At 36.0% G+C, this 16250-nt stretch overlaps 1 protein-coding gene across 3 annotated transcripts in view; it reads right to left on the reverse strand.

Annotated features, from left to right (window-relative positions):
• LOC145259539 (uncharacterized) overlaps window positions 1-16250 on the reverse strand; it is a 207307-nt gene that overhangs the window by 133721 nt on the left and 57336 nt on the right. The window lies entirely within an intron of this gene.

Genomic DNA, 16250 nt, shown 5'->3' on the forward strand with positions numbered 1-16250 from the left:
GTCTGCCATGTAAACCCATCAAAGACGAAGTATTGAAAATGAAGAAAAAAATATATTAATTAAACCAAAAGAATGAATGGAGTATCGATAATGAAAATAAATTTTTAAAATAAGTTTTCAAAAGAAAAAAAAATTAAGAAAAGGAAAAAAGGTTCCAAAAAGATGCTTGTTGTTCCAATTATTGTAAGTGTGTGATTGGGTGTATTCTTTTGCACTAAATGTAAAACGTAAACTCGGTTATTATTGGGGACAATTTGATTTAGCAAAAAATGTTTGCCTTGGTCACTAGGGTATGGCAGAAGATCCAGCCTGTCTACTTTTAAAGCTCCTAAGCCTTCACTGAATGGCATATCTTCTGCGATATTCAACTTTTCCTTAAGAGATTTTGCTTTAGCAATTAACATGAGCCCAGGTATTGCTACACCTTCATTCCGTTTTAATACAAACCACTCATGCAATATTTGATCGAATTCAACTTGCTTTGGTCTGCGAAGAGTCATTCTTTTTACATGTCTTTTATTTGAAGAGAAAGGAGCAGCCTTCAATATTTCTTCCTTTTTCTTTTGGATGTAAAACAGTGTACTTCTTCCAATCTTATAATCTCTCAATATAACGCTATTTTCAACTCCAGCATCTAATTTTTCTATAATTTGACGTTTTTCGAGTAAAGTCACTTGTTTTCTTTTAGAGTTGCAAGCCATTGTGATGGGTTGTTTTACACTATTTTAAATATAGAAATCTGAAAAAAAGAATTTACAGCTAGTGTAAATTAATTATCAATAGAAAATCTACATTAACTACATAGTACCAATATTAACATTTCTGCGCAATATCTGACTAAATCATGTAAACAGTTTACTGCAACTCCGCATCAAGTATGCTAATACAATTTCAATAACGAGACAGTTCAAGTTTAGAGAAAGTCCAGGTTTAGAAGTCCAAATGAGAGGAAGTCCAACTTTAGAGGAAGTTCAAATTAAAGGAGTTTTACTGTGTATATATATATATATATATATATATATATATAATGAGAGAGGGGCGAAAAAGACTGGGTTGTTGTTTTTTTCTGTTTACAGTTATATATCGTTTTCATAAAGAAATGTGCTGATGAAGATATTCATACGAGAATGACCAACTATCTATATACTGTTATAGATGATGATGAAATTTCGGAAAACAAATGTGCACAAAGATAAATAATACTGATGGTGAATTTTTTTCAAAGCATGATCATTGCACAATAATAAATATGTCATACATTTACATTTTACTTAGTTATAATGTATTAACCATGTTTAAGTCTCAGGGCTAATTGACTGAACTTAATTTGGTCTGCAACATTTATTTGTATGTCTCTGTCCCATTGTCGCAATGTTGAATCTCCGTGCATTTTTACAAGTATTTTAGTGAAATGTGCTCTGATGAAGTCGTAGCACATGGTGTCCCATCGACGTAAATACTTCCAACTAATCCGACAAGCAACAAAATTCCACCCCTTTAATGTTGAAATCTTTAGATCATGAAAATCCTTCTACTCTAATAGTTTCTTTCCACAGACTTCTAAACTTTGGAATTCTGTCCTGGTTTCCTGCTTCCCTGACTTTACTGACATACAGGAGTTCAAGTATAATGTGAACAGACATCTTGCTACTTAACTTCCTACCTTGTATACATGTGGATATGACCACAAATTGTAGCGGCGCTGTGCTTTGTTTGGGATGAATAAGAGTAAAAAAGCCATAAACTGCTATAGCATTCATTTTATTTTATAAAAAAAATAACGTTTATGATTTGAGATACAGCTATAGTTATAGTTAACGAACTAATATCTTCTCTGTGTGTGTGTGTGTGTGTGTGTGTGTGTGTGTGTGTGTGTGTGTGTGTGTGTGTGTGTGTGTGTGTGTGTGTGTGTGTGTGTGTGTGTGAAAGAGAATGGAAAGCGGGCATAGATATATGCAAGGTGCAACAGAATTTTGGATAACGAGAAACATGTATGCTCAAAACAATAAACTGAACTGAACTGCCATCGTTATCAAATAATCAATAAGTTTGTCGTCAATGCGCACTTGAAAATATCTTCATTTTTCCCTTTTTTAAAGGACGGAGGTCGATGTTGACAGAGAAGTCGTGTGTTTGAACGAAACAAAACTGCCACTATTTCTATCGAAGGCACCCGACAAACTCCAGAGTAAATTCTGAAATCTATTTCCAGCTGCCACTGTCGTTTTCATCAGTATTATCATCTTACGCGTACAATCATATATTTATGGAAATCAGACTTTTGTAATTATGGGTGTACCAAATCACTTATAAAATTATGGGTGTACCAAATCACCTATAAAATTATGGGTGTACCAAATCACCTATAAAATTATGGGTGTGCCAAATCACCTATAAAATTATGGGTGTACCAAATCACCTATAAAATTATGGGTGTACCAAATCACCTATAAAATTATGGGGGTACCAAATCACCTATAAAATTATGGGTGTACCAAATCACTTATAAAATTATGGGTGTACCAAATCACCTATAAAATTATGGGTGTACCAAATCACCTATAAAATTATGGGTGTACCAAATCACTTATAAAATTATGGGTGTACCAAATCACCTATAAAATTATGGGTGTACCAAATCACCTATAAAATTATGGGTGTACCAAATCACCTATAAAATTATGGGTGTACCAAATCACCTATAAAATTATGGGTGTACCAAATCACCTATAAAATTATGGGTGTACCAAATCACTTATAAAATTATGGGTGTACCAAATCACCTATAAAATTATGGGTGTACCAAATCACCTATAAAATTATGGGTGTACCAAATCACCTATAAAATTATGGGTGTACTAAATCACTTATAAAATTATGGGTGTACCAAATCACCTATAAAATTATGGGTGTACCAAATCACCTATAAAATTATGGGTGTACCAAATCACCTATAAAATTATGGGTGTACCAAATCACCTATAAAATTATGGGTGTACCAAATCACCTATAAAATTATGGGTGTACCAAATCACTTATAAAATTATGGGTGTACCAAATCACCTATAAAATTATGGGTGTACTAAATCACCTATAAAATTATGGGTGTACCAAATCACCTATAAAATTATGGGTGTACCAAATCACCTATAATACTCGTAAACATCTCCCGGGTATTATCGATCTAGTTTGCAATTATTTTATGAATTATTTTCTTATTACTTGCTGAATTTAATTTAGATGCCGTGGTGGTCTGGGAGAGTTATCGGCCGTGTTATTCAATTTCTGGCTTCCCTTACCATTTAAATGTGGTTTTGTGCGGGGAAGCTATTAAAAAGATATGTGTTTTGCTATCTCAATAACTGTTTTGCTACTTGAACCCATTCACAATTTTGCTTTGTTAGTCTCAAATTTATTTGTCTCCTTACGAGAAACAAGTTAGATACAATTTCGGTTTTTATTATGAGGAAAATCCGGCCACTCAAAAAGGGGGAACTGAGTTGTATCCAAAATTAATATTAATTACAAGAATTTCTATTTCAGTAATTGGGGAGAGAAAAATGAAGTGTAGTGTAAGAACAAATACTACACTTTACTCCTAGTCTATAATCCAATGGTCACTGATCTGTTCACTCGGTTTTTTTGTGGTGTGTTTCTCGCTGCTATTTTTTTCTGGTCACTTGTCTTTATTTTTGCTGTCTACCCGATTCATGTTCTTTGCTATTTCTGAACTGCCAGGCCGGGAAGGTGTAAAGAGTGCAATCAATATTTATTTGGAAACTAATTGACCCACAACGAGAGTGCATCGCAAATGTCTAGTGAAGGCTACGAGCTGACTGAAGTTATAACGACTGAATGATAACCATCAAGCTAGACAACAACTAGCTAATTAATTACAGATTTGTCGGTGCTTTTCTTTTGTTTTACTTCATGTTTTAATCGTCGTCTAACGACTTTCTTATTTCTTAAAGTTTCACCGGAATATCATTAATGACCTCACACAATGTAGTTTTACTTTTACCTCAGTTGTACGGAGGCAATCACTGTGATTTCAAGACGTTCAACATATCTCCACTATTATATAAAAGGAACTTTGTGCGTGTGCGTGAAAAAGAGAGACAGACAGACAGACAGACAGACAGTGAGAGAGGGTTCTCCATGGATTCGAAAACGGTTATGCCTATTTTTATGAAATTACTCGCGAAGATACTTTATGTGTCTGGCAATGTTTTTAGATAGGTTTATATCGGAATGTCTTCGATAAATATCGATAATCGATAACCGAAATAATCCACTGAAAGAAGGAACATGAAATTTTGACCAAAGTTAACATCTAAAGCATCCTAACATCACAAGTGCATTTGAGAAGTGTTATTACTACACAAGCCGAAACGCTCAGCATATAAAATTAAGAGTAGGTTCTTTGATATGACAAGGGCGAGTTCGAAATGAATGCTTCTTTTTAAAGTACAATTGCACCATGAAACTTGACTTTTTCATTTTAAATTTAAATTCTAGTTATTATCACCCACTAACAATAAGCCCAGACATATAAAACAAACGGCAGTTTCTTTAATATGACAGAGGCGCGTTCGAAATGAATGTGTCTGTTTATAGTACAATTGAAGCATGATACTGAACTTTTGCACTTTAAACTTTAATTCAAGTCATTATATATAAAGATGATTTTATAAATTCAACAGTAGGTTCTCTAGTGTCACGTAGACTACAATGTATTGCGGACTAAGTCACTGCGGGGAGGTATGTAAAGCTTTCTCCCGGTACACCGCGATGTGTCCCTGGCCAGAATAGGTAATCAATCGATTTGATTGAAAATTTCGATGAAAATAAAAATATGGGAGCGTGAGACATTCAACCTCGGAAAACTCGAGTCTCTCTGCTAGTTTTGAGTTAAGTATAGATACTTCGCCAGCATGACTAACTGTTTAAAATAAGAGGAATTCCATTCTATAGTTGTAATTCAGGGGAATGGTTCCTTTCCCTCTGAAATCCCTTAGTAATGTTAATAAAGAGTTTTTACATTTGTTTTTTAACTCTGCAATGTGTACTTTTGTGTCCCATGTGGCCGCAATTTGAACACATTTTTTTTATATCATATGAACAATCTTTGTACCACTGTAATTACCCGCAACTAAAAAGGCGGTTTGGGATGCAAATTATTTTTCTATTATTGATCAAATTTAAGTGGATTAATTTTCTTGTAACGTATTTTCTAATATGTGATACCCGGCTTTCCTCAATGTTTCTTTAATCTTGGCCAACACTAGTTAAGCGTTAGCAATCTTCGGCAATATGTTGAAGCGTTAAATCTGGTCAGTTCTTTAGTTTATTAAGAACGCTTTCGTCTGGTTTCTGTATTCATGTTTGATAATAAACCCTATGCCAAGATTAGACATTTGAAATTGTTATTACTTAACGCCGACAATTTTAAATCATTTCAATGTTTATTAACTACAGTATCGAAAATAGTACAGAGTGGCCCACCTCAAAGTAGCCCGATCTCTCTAATCTTTCTCTTAACGATCAACTGACACCGCAAGACAAAATGCAATTCTTTTTCCAACAAGATGGCACTACATGCCACACGTCTCACAGATCACTGGCACGAGTTCATGACATATTTACAGAAGAGATAGCAATAAGCAAAGGGTTATGGTTACCACGTTCCTTGGACTTATAATCAGGTGTTTTTTTATCTTTGGGGGGGACTTTAAAACAAAAAACTTTATACAAATAATCCTCACAATCTAGTCCAACTAAAGAAACACCTTACCAACACTATCAGGAAAATCACTAAATATCTACAGGCATTATCTACAGAAATGCATCGATGTGAACGGGAGGCATTTCCAACATCTTTTATAACACTACAGGTAATTTAAACAATAAAAGATTGTTCTTTCTCTCGACTACATTTTCTGGGCTACATTTAAGTGGCCAATCCTATATAATCTTCGTCTTATTTTTTGTGGGATTCATACAATTATATCGTTTGTGGAAAGAAATGTTTTAGGACGAAATAATGTTGTTAATAGTTAGGCCGCTTTAACAAATGTAAGGTTTATGCCAGTTTGTAGCAATAATTGACGAATTGAGTATGTGCAACTGTATCCAAATTTCTTAATAGCAAACAAACATTTTAACCTCTGCTTAATTCGCACACTCCGTATTATAAACGAGTATATAAAGTATTGTCTAAAGTACGAAACAAACGTAATTTTGTTTTAGAGTCTGTAATTAAAATGGTCGATAGCTCTCTAAATAGCGTTTTGTGAAAATCTAGTTTCTTTTCAATATTTTGATCTAGAGATATAAAAAAAAAATATACAAATTATCGACTAGAGTCGATAATTTGTATAATTTTTTTTATATTCTTGTTAGATTTAAAAATCACTTTTTTGCTGTGTTTTCCTTGAAGTTTTATTTGTTCTGTTTGTTTGTTTATATTTTGCTTCTATTTTACTCAAATTCCTTCCTGTTTATGTTTCATGATGTTCAACATGGCACTTTTAAATTCCTCAATTTTCTTTGCTTAAAAGAGATTCTGACCTATCCGTGTTTTTTTTTGGGGGGGGTGCTTTGTTTTTGGGGGGGGTTTTACGCTCGTAACTTTTCCCATGAGAAGATATATTTTTTACTTCTTAGCGAGAGATAAAGATGTAAACTTGTTTAACCTTTATTTTCTTTAATTACTAGTCTGGGTGCTCGGCGTTGCTCGGGTGTTTAAAGGTGTGTGTTGAGCAAAAAAAAAAAAAAGTGGTAGCAGGCAGGCTCGAATTCGCTCGCGAAGGCGGAAAAGAAAGTGAAAGAAACTCTGACGTCTTACCGCTACTCCATGACGCGACCGGAAGTTCGGAACGTTAAAATTAGGCAAACTCAATCCAACCGACATGATGACTCGCAAAAATGGCTCGTAAAAAAAATCGACCCCTAGGCAATTTTTCGATATTTGTTGACTGACACGTCGAGCTTCAAATTGATACCGATCTCGTGAAAATCCATTGCCTCTGTCGAAAGTTTTAGACATACATACATACATACATACATACATTTAAACAGACAGGTGAGATTTATATTACAGAGTTGTGGACCATTATCCTCATCTTCTAGTTGTTGTTTCACGACATTTCACGATTGTTTAAACTTATTTACGTGCCATTTTTTACGGCGGTTGCAAATAACAACTCAACCAATCACCTACAACTCACGCCGCCGTTTGAAATGTATTCGGAAAGAAATCATCCAAACGCTAATAAAATGTCAACAGTGGTGTTTTAAGAAAATTATATTAATAATTTATATATGAAAAATAAATTACTGAGGTGATTCTATGATTTTATGCAAATATTTCCGTAATATTTCTAGATAAGTACGTAATGCGAACACAGGCAAAGTATATTTTCCGTCATTTTTTTACGGGAGGTGTGCACTAACACGTCTATAACTACTGTATTTAAAATGTTCGAATCTCTTTTCCTGTTTTGTCTCTTTGTGTGCAAATTGTAAGGTTTTGATTGGCTGAAAGAAGCAGTACCAGATAACATTCGGTATTTCATTGACTTGAGTTATGATTTGAGGAAAGTTTTTTTCGTTTTTCGTATTGTTATTGTTTTTAGTTTTTAGTTTTATTATGTATTTGTTTTTATTTATTTATTTATTTATTTTTTGATAACCCCAAGGTTTTGATTCGAATGGAAAGATATGAAACAGAGATTGATTTTCTTTTTTTAGGAAAGTACAAAACATTTCGAAAAATCATATTTCTATTTGACACAATGCCAACGCTGAGTGCATTCGTCTTACACACACACACACACACACACACACACACACACACACATATATATATATATATATATATATATATATATATATTGTTTCCGAAAAATCAATTCAGACCATAAACAAAGTCAAATATCATATTACTGTTTTTTCATACATCAGTATTCCAACGTGATTTTAAAAGATAATATATTTGTGAATTTGTTTATCGTTTGAAATTTTTTTTCTGAAACCATAAAAAAATCTTAAAAGCTCTCTTTCTTAGTGGTAACAGAGTTGATTACAGTAAAAAATTGATTGTAAATTCCTACTTAATCGCCTAAAAGCGATGTATTGTGGAAAAACTACAGAATCATCAAACATAATTGGAATGGATATATATTTATTTAATATACGACATAACCATATGGACACATTGAAGTTAAGCGATGTTGAACTGGCCAGTACTAAAATGGGTGATCGTTTGGTAAGATTAGATGCTGTATTTTTTTTTTTTTTTTTTACCCCAAACAAGGCACATTGCCACTTTGGTGTAGGGGGCTACTATCAGGGGAAACATCTACTGGGGTACTATGTAGGGATTAGGGCAGCGAGATGTTGGTTCACGTTGCACTTGAACTTATGCATGTCAGTACAGTTGGGGATGCAGTGACCTGGAATTCCAAAGTCTAGCAGTTCTGGGGAAGAAACTACTGGAGTAGAAAGATCTTTTACATCTAGGGATCTCTACAGTGTAGGAGTGGAATTTTGCAGCTTGTCGGGTCTGTCGAGGGTGTTCACGTCGTGGGGGCACAAGTGCTTGCAGTTCTTCAGAGTATTCACCATTATAATACTTGTAGAACAGGCAGAGGGATGCAACGTTTCGACGATGGGACAGAGGCTGAAGCTTAGATGCCAGTTTAGGGCCTATCAGATTTGCGACTCTCTTTTGAACCCTGTCAAGGAGCGAGAGACTAGTAGCCGATGCACCGGCCCAAATATGACAGCAATACTCCATATGGGCGAATAGTGGCCTTATAGAGGTACAGGATACTTTCGGGTGTTAGAAGTTTTCTAGCACGGTAGAGAGAGCCCACCTTTCTTGCAGCGGCCCTGGCAATGCCTTCAATGTAATTGTTCCATCTCATGTTTCCTGTGAACGTTAGGCCAAGGAGCTTGAGAGACGTACTCTCAGATAAAGAGTCGTTGGCCATTGCTATAGGTGGTAGAGAAGGTTTCTTGTAATTATTGAATGAAACCAGTTTTGTCTTGGCGGCATTGAACCTTACCATCCATTATTGTCCCTATTCCACTACTGATTGGAGGTCATCCTCTAGTGTTTCTGCCATTACCTTAGATATATGTTCATTTGTTTTCCTGTCGTGCCTGCTATAAAGTGTGGTGTCATCAGCATATATACCCATCTCAGAGGCAATTTTGTCGGGGAGGTCATTTATGAATATCAGGAACAGCAGAGGTCCAAGGATAGATCCCTGGGGCACTCCCGCATTTATATCATGGTCTCGCCTAGAGAGGTTTGGGGGTCGCCAAGCTATTTTTGCTCAGGACATGTATCAAATAATCTTTAGTTATCACTAAGAGACCGAAGCACTATCATGATCGCATAGCGATATTAAAATGTTTATGTAAACATCAATAAAAAATGTGTGCGTATATATATACATATATATATATATATATATATATATATATATATATATATATATATATATATATATATGTATATATATACACACATAACAAAACATATGTATGTATATATATACACATATAACAAAAATTTATATTCCAAAATACATGATGTTGACCTTATAATTTATTCCTTTAATTCAGTTGATTTATAAAATTCTTGACAGTATATGTTTCGTAGCACAAAATCAATCACTTAATTATTATATCAATTAGTTAAGGGCATAATAGAATCACTAATTGATATAATAATTAAGTCATTGATTTTGCGCTACGAAACATATACTGTCAAGAATTATATTAATCGACTGATTTAAAGGAATAAATTATAAGATGGTCAACATCATGTATTTTGGAATATAAATGTTTGTCATTTATTCTATATATTGCTCTGTAATCACATTGAGCTTTTTATAGAAGGATTGATATATAATAAGAAAATATATTTCTACAGACAGATAGATAGATAGATAGATAGATAGCCCTCTTTAATGAGAAATAATATAAGCCATCTAATCTAAGCTAATAATGAAGATTGTTAAAACGACTGTTTATGTTTGTCTGCCTGGTTTGATATGAATTCATGAGACTATTTCTCGACCAGTTATGTAATGGTTGTAATTTGCGCTCAGAATTGAGATGAAAGTGATTTTCTGTTCCAGCCATCGAATCCTACACCGATTTAAATAGTTACTTTTCCACAAGGGTTAAATGTATATCCATGTGGATAATAATCTAATATTTTACGCATACACACACACACACCTACACACACACACACACACACACACACACATATATATATATATATATATATATATATATATATATATATATATATATACGAGACTACCGGTAACCCGTTGGGTCAGTATGTTATATTAGCTATGGAATTAATGTATGAGCGTGACACTTGTGACATAAAGAAAATAGTTTTTTGTGACATAACAGAAAAATTTCTATAAAATGAAAAAATAAATAAATAAATAAAAACAAATACATAATAAAACTAAAAACTAAAAACAATAACAATACGAAAAACGAAAAAAACTTTCCTCAAATCATAACTCAATTCAATGAAATACCGAATGTTATCTGGTACTGCTTCCATTGAATTATAAGTGGTTTGCCATACTTATAGGTAAATGTGCATTGAACAGATGCCATAATACTTAAAGTTAAATTCAAATTTTGATATATCTTTTAATTTAAACACGAAAAAAACAATCGGGACGCTGAAAACCTACACAGTAAAACAATACTGTTAAAATACGTATTAATATTATTTTTATTTATATATATCTATGAATGTACAATTTATATATATATATATATATATATATGATGTATATATGTATATTTCTCCGTATAATACATATATATGTTGATGCGTATGTCTTTGTGCTGCCTTACATGCTGATGTAGATTGATCTATGCATATATATTTGTATATTTCAGAATCTGAGAGAATATATAATCATTTCCAATGCCAGACATTTTTTTTATATTTGTATATGTATATATATGTATGCATATGCATGTGTATTTTTGTGTGTGTGCACTTGTATTTATGTATAGTAGCATGTGTGCGCATGTACACATACGTGTGTGTGAATCTGTACATGCTCGTGTATGTATGTATGTATGTATGTATGTATGTATGTATGTATGTATGTACATGTGTGTGTATATGTATACTATGTCAGGTCATGTTATATGCTACTGGTTCTATGTAACCCAGTACTACCTGCTTCATGGTCGGGTCACCAGCGACTAAACTGATTCCCCCATCAGACTTGTTTGGTGAGGAGGGTGACTAATCTCCCTGAAGGATTAAAAACAAGACCTTCCAAAGGGCGAATGAACCCTTTGTCAACGGCCAACTAGCACCGTGTGTGTTTGTGTGTATGTATGTGTGTTGAGGTGGAGAGGGCTCTCGTAAGTCGTAGTAAAGGCAACCTTTCTAGTAGAAGCAAATCTCTGATTTAAAAAAAAAACAGAAAGCGGGAGACCAGTACCCGCATTAAGCTGGTATGCAGTTTAACTTGTTGCGCTTCCTTGTAGCTGGATCTCAACATTTTGAACCGAGAGAGAGACTTATCTGTTGTACAAAGCTAAGACTATGTAACATCATCTGTGTATAAATACTTTCTCAGGCATTTGTCTATTAAAATTGTCCTCTGGTGATGAAAGTCATTTTTGGACTCATGGACTGAGAGAGGGGCACTCGTCTGACAAGATGTTGCAATCATCATATGTATACATATATGTGTATACATGCATGCATGTCTGTTTATACATGTGATTATTTATATATACATGTATGTATATGGGAATTATATATGTATGGACGTTGCACGTGGCTATATATGGATATGTATGCGTATATGTGGGTGCCAAATAGCCATCCATTAGTTTTTCCTGAAATTTTGCCACAAATTGTATTTCATTAAATAGATGAGTAGAGTAAAAAGATAATTCCCGTTGTGTCCCCAGTGGCTCAAAAGAGGTAAAAAGAAAATACCCCAAAATGGCCAAAAATGACACGTTTTGCCCCATAACTTTTAATCCTCTATTAGATTTTCTGAAACTTGTCCAAAATGTGAAGGCCATTGTTCTTAATATAAATCCAGTACGGGTGACCCTGGCAAAATTCTGGTTCGCGTCCCCGGGGACTTTCAGTGCTAAAAATGCCCCTTTTGAGGCGATTTTTCATATTTATCAATAAAAATTTGATTTGACTATATAGTGTTGTTTTTTTCACGGTGGTCAACTCAAATATACATGCGTTAATGCCTGAAGCTGCACCGTTATCCATTTACACAGGAATTCGGCGTCCCCAGAGGCTCAAGAGAGGTTAAAAATGACCCCAAATTGCCCAAAATGGTACTCTTTGTCCCATAGCATTTGATCCATCCATTAGACTTTCCTGAAATTTGGCCAAAATGTGGAGGCCATTGTCCTTAATATAAATTCAGTATGGGTAACCCTGGCAAAATTCTGGTTCGCATCCGTTTGGGACTTTTAGTGCTAAAACAAACATGCCTTTTTGGACCCTTTTTTCACATTACTCAAAAACTTGATAGGTATGTCTATACGTTATGTAGCGTTTGGCTAGGGCCAACCGATACATAAAGGTTAAAATAAAATCCCTTTTTAATAACTTGATAGGTGGACTTCGAATGTTGATAGTCCACTAGTATGAATTAAAGAAAAGAATTCGCAGTGTAAATAGAAAAAGTCGGACGATCGTAATTGTTGACAAAACGATAATTTACGTTACGGGAATTCACATATTTTGCACGGCATTCTACGAAAAGCAATGAATGGAATTTTCTGGTGACAGGTGAATTATCGGCACGTGCAGAAGTAATCGTCCGACTTTTTAAATAAAACAAAAACGTGCTAAGGACTCACGTGGAAGCCGAGACCTAAATATTCTGTTGGTTATATGTAAATTAGCTCTAGGACGCGTGACGTCAGAAAGTTGAGCTGAATGCCATATAAGGAACAGACGCGGGACAGATAACAGAGCTAGCAGAGTGAGGAGAAACAAGGGACAGAACGTCGCTGAAGACCGGATCGTTGAAACGTCAATTTCCCTCCTCAGATCACTGTGAGAACACTGTTACTATCGCTGTGAACTTCAGAACCACCAAAAGAAAAAAGACGAACTGTTTAAATTGTAAATATGTATAATATTGTAAAATATAATTTTATCCAAAAACAAACGCAATTGTGACTTACGTCTTTAAATGCATATTTTTGAGTTACGGCTGATCGTTCTAAGTTGTCAACCGATTTGTTTTCAGGTTCAACGTTGTTATGACATTTTTGACAATTGACGAGAGGCAAGATAAGGAAAAAGTGCCAGTCTAAGGTGAGATAACTCACTAGTCTTAACTCGTTGTCATGACAACCGCTTAGTAAATAGGTGAAACCACGGACGATCGACGTAATTAAAACTGCTATGTGCCACAACCAGGGGGTCCTACGAACTACTACGATTCCCAACCTGGGGGCCACACCACAATACAACATATATAGTGGGTTTCCATAGTGCTGAATTCAAATATACATGTCCATTTTCACTTGGATTAGGCGTTCCCAGGACTCAAAAGGGGTCACAAATCCCCCAAATTGCAAAAAATGACACTTTCTACCTCATTACTTTGCCCCATCTATTAGATTTTTCTGAAACTGGGCGAAAATGTGAAGGCAACGTTGGCCCTTCACATTTCTTACATTTTTTTTTTACACAGTGATCACCACTTATCAAGGCCCGGAAGCCACTCAGACATAAGGGTTATTGCAAGTACATTACGTTAGTGTGGAGATTTGATGAAGTGTTTACTTAAGGGGGCGGTTAATTAGGAATTTGTTAACATTGGACTTGGAGACATCCAAGTTGTAGTCCGGAGGGAATCAGGCAGACGGAACAGAGTTCCTCAGGCGTGCAGTTCTAAGAAAGAAGCTTTGTTCATGGAATCCGCGTTTTGATTCAGGCATAGATATAGAGTGGGGGAAATTTTTCACAGTGGATTCAGCTAGACGGGTGTTTTTCGTGAAAGATTGGCGAGGGGGGACCAGGGATTGGAGTTCAGACGAGCACCTGCCATGGAAATAACGATAAAACAAGGATAGGCCCGCAACGTCTCTTCTGTGGGAGAGAGGTTGCAGGGTAGAGAAAAGAGCATCCCCCACTAAACCACGAAGTCTATTTTGTACTCTGTCAAGGCATGATAGGCTGTTTTTGGCAGCTCCTGCCAAGATATGGCAACAGTATTCCATCCTTGGACGTACTTGGCTCTTATATAGATAGAGAATTGCATCAGTAGTGAGATATCTTCTGGAGCGGTAGAAGGATCCCACCATCTTTCCAGCGACCTTGGCAACAGACTTGATGTACGTGTTCCATTTCAGATCAGGAGTAAAGGTCAAGCCCAGAAGCTTGTCAAAACACGGGGCCTCACCCAGACGAGAGCCATCCATCACAATTGATGCCAGCTGGGGATCAGAGCGTTGATGATGTAAGGATAGGAGTTTGGTTTTGGATGCATTAAAGGTAACCAGCCACATCTTCCCCCACTGAACTACGCGCTCGAGATCAGAGGAGAGAGAATCAGAGAGAACTTTGTCATTTACAGCCTTTGATGTGTTGCCGTAGATGGTCGTGTCATCAGCATAGATGTCAACGAATGATTTAAGTATGTGTTTAGGGAGGTCATAGATGTAGATCAAGAAGAGAGTTGGGCCCAGGATTGACCCCTGAGGGACTCCAGCATTTATATTGCAGGCCTCCGATTTTTGTTCATCTACCACTGCTCTTATGAGCCTATCGGAGAGAAATGATTTAATGATTGAGAAAACATTTCCAGTTATACCGTAGCTGGAAATCTTGTGAAGTAGACCCTTATGCCATACCTTGTCGAAGGCCTTTGATATGTCAAGAGCAATTGCCCTGGAAAGGAAGCCTTTGTCAAGAGATTCACTAATCCTGTGGGATATAACCGTCAGCACATATGCGGTAGATCTTGCAGAGCGGAAACCATATTGTGTGTCACTAAGAAGGGTTTTCCTGCTGAGGTGGTTGACTATTTCTCTATTTAATATGGATTCCAGCAACTTACTCATAACACACAGGAGACTTATTGGTCTGTACTGAGAGGGAGAGGACTTATCACCTGAATTCTTAAATACAGGGCAAACTGATGAGCTCTTCCAGGGAGTCGGAAAGCACTTCTCCTTAAGGCAGCGCTTAAATAGTTTCGTAAGTATGGGAGCAAGTTCTGGTTGAAGCTTTTTTAACACTATAATTGGGATGCCATCAGGGCCAGTTGCTTTACTGGAATCTAGGTTTTTTATTAGCTTGGCGACCTCATGCACGGATATTTGTATGTTACCTAGCTTTTTCTGTGTTATAGGAGGAAATATGGGGAGTTGATGGCCTTCGTCGCATAGGGTAGAATTAGCTGTAAAGTTCTTTGCAAATAGTTTGGCCTTCTCAGACGCTGACGAGATGACCTCTGGTCCATTGATAATGGTTGGGATAGAACGCACACTTCTGTTCAGGATCCTATTTGTTATTTGCCAAAACTGGTGGGATCCAAGCCGCTGATCAGCTACTTTGGATTTAACAGACTGGGCATATAGCTCTCTTGCATTTTTTATTACTCTTTTACAGTGGTTGCTGGCAGACCTGAAAGCAGCTTTAGTCTCAGTGCATCTATTACGCTGGTAGCTATGGAAAAAGTGTTTTCTGTGCGCGATAGCAGCAGCACATTCTGGGGAGAACCATGGCTGGCTGTTAGGTTTTTGTTGGAATTTTTTAGATGGTATGAATTGGTCTATGCCTACAATTCACCATTCGGTCAGATCTGATACTATAGAGGACACTTCCTTTTTAAACATGGAGTGCAGAGGTAAATCAGATATGAATGTACGGAAGCTACCCCAGTCAGCCATAGAGTATCGGTATACAGTACGGTGGAGGGGTACGTCTGGGGGCTTCTTACATTTCGTTTTTATCTTAACTGATACGACGGAGTGGTCGGAGGATCCTAGAGGAGAATGAACGGTACATGAACATAGCTCAGAGGAAGTTGAGAGAAAAAGGTCTAAGATGCTTGCATATTGATTGGGTGTATCGGGCACACGGGTGGGTTCGCGAACAATCTGAGTGAGGTCATAAGCAATGGCAAAATCATGACAAAACCTCCTCTCATCATCTGTCTTATTTGAATGGGTCAGCCATTCCA

This window comes from Euprymna scolopes, chromosome 3 (assembly GCF_053919585.1).
Source record: "Euprymna scolopes isolate OS-2025 chromosome 3, ASM5391958v1, whole genome shotgun sequence".
Classification (NCBI taxonomy): domain Eukaryota; kingdom Metazoa; phylum Mollusca; class Cephalopoda; order Sepiida; family Sepiolidae; genus Euprymna; species Euprymna scolopes.